This window comes from Cebus imitator, unplaced genomic scaffold, assembly GCF_001604975.1.
Source record: "Cebus imitator isolate Cc_AM_T3 unplaced genomic scaffold, Cebus_imitator-1.0 Scaffold83, whole genome shotgun sequence".
Taxonomy (NCBI): Eukaryota; Metazoa; Chordata; class Mammalia; order Primates; family Cebidae; genus Cebus; species Cebus imitator.
The window spans coordinates 5,842,538-5,844,433 of record NW_016107398.1 but is presented as its reverse complement, the minus strand read 5'-3'; the positions used below and the strand labels follow the sequence as shown (position 1 = coordinate 5,844,433).

Genomic DNA, 1,896 nt, shown 5'->3' with positions numbered 1-1,896 from the left:
TTTGAGACAGAGTTTCACTCATTTTGCCCAAGCTGGAGTGCAATAGCGTGCTCTTAGCTCACCGCAATCTCCACCTCCTGGGTTCAAGCAATTCTCCTTCCTCGGGCTCCTGAGTAGCTGGGATTACAGGCATGCACCACCACACCCAGTTAATTTTGTATATTTAGTAGAGATGAGGTTTCTCCATGTTGGTCAGGATGGTCTCGAATTCCCAACCTCAGGTCATCTGCCCGCCTTGGCTTCCCAGAGTGCTGGGATTACAGGCATGAGCCACTATGCCTGGCAAAATTCTTTCATATTGTCTAATAGTCTTTTTTTTTTTTTGAGACAGAGTCTCAGTCTGCCACCCAGGCTGGAGTGCCATGCACTGAAATTCACTACAGCCTCCACCTCCTAGGTTCAAGCGATTCTCCTGCCTCAACTTTCTGAGTAGCTGGGATTACAGGCACACACCACCATACCCAGCTAATTTTTGTATTTTTAGTAGAAACAGTGTTTCACCATGTTGCCTAGGCTGATCTTGAACTCCTGACTTCAAATGATCCTCCTGTCTCAGCCTCCCAAAGTGCTGGGATCACAGATATGAGCCACCATGCCTAGCCTCTGATGTTTTTTTTGTTGTGTCTCTGCCAGATTTTAGTTATCATGATGATGCTGGCCTCATAGGATGAACTGGGGAGAAGTCCCTCCTCCTCAATTTTTGGAATAGTTTCTGTAGAAATGGTATATCTTCTTTGTATATCTGGCAGAATTCAGTTGTAAATCCATCAGATCCTGGGCTTTTTTTGATTGGCAGGCTATTATTACTGATTCAATTTCAGAGCTCATTATTGGTCTGTTTAGGCAATCAATTTCTTCCTGGCTCAGTCTTGGGAGAGTGTATGCGTCAAGGAATTTTTATCCATCTCTTCTAAGTTTTCTAGTTTGTGTGTGTAGAGGTGTTCATTGCAGTTGTTTTTATTTCTGTGGGGTCCGTAGTAACATTCCCTTTGTCATTTCTAATTGTGTTTATTTGGATTGTCCCTCTTTTCTTCTTAGTCAAGCTAGTGGCCTATTTTATTTTTTCAAAAAACCAACTCTTAGATTTGTTGATCTTTGATGGTTTTTTGGTGTCTCAATTTCCTTCAGTTCACCTCTGATTTTTGTTATTTCTCATCTTCTGCTAGCTTTGAGATTAATTTGTTTTTGCTTCTCTAATTGTTTTAGTTGTGAAGTTAGATTGTTAAATTGAGATCTTTCTGACTTTTTGATATGGGCATTTTAGTGCTATGAATTTCCCTCTTAACGCTGCCTTAGCTGCATCCCAGAGATTCTGGTATGTTGCATCTCTATTCTTATTATTTTCAAATAACTTGATTTCTGCCTTAATTTCATTATTTACTCAAAGTTCATTCAGGAGCACATTGTTTAATTTCCATGTAATTTTATGGTTTTGAGCGATTTTCATTGTGTCGATTTCTCTTTTTATTGCACTGTGTTCCAAGGGTATGTTTGGTATTATTTCTGTTCTTTTACATTTGTTGAGGACCATTTTATGTGCAATTATGTGGTCAATCTTAGAGAAAGTGCCAAGTAGCAATGAAGAGAATATATATTCTGTTGTTTTTGGGTGGAGACCTCTGTAAAGGTCTATCAGAACCATTTGGTCCAAAGCCGAGTTTAGATCCTGAATATCTTTGTTAATGTTCTGCTTTGATGATCTGCCTAATACTATCAGTGGGTGTTAAAGTCTCCCACTGTTATTTTGTGGGAGTCTATGTCTTTTTCTAGGTATCTAAGAACCTGCTTTATGAATCCAGGTGCTCCTGTGATGAATGCATGTATATTTAGGATAGTTAGATCTTCTCGTTGAATTGAACCCTTTACCCTTCCTTGTTGGTTTTTTTTTTTTTTTTA

At 39.1% G+C, this 1,896-nt stretch overlaps 1 protein-coding gene across 1 annotated transcript in view; it reads right to left on the bottom strand.

The window, feature by feature from the left end:
* PPP1R36 (protein phosphatase 1 regulatory subunit 36) overlaps window positions 1–1,896 on the bottom strand; it is a 39,379-nt gene that overhangs the window by 12,800 nt on the left and 24,683 nt on the right. The window lies entirely within an intron of this gene.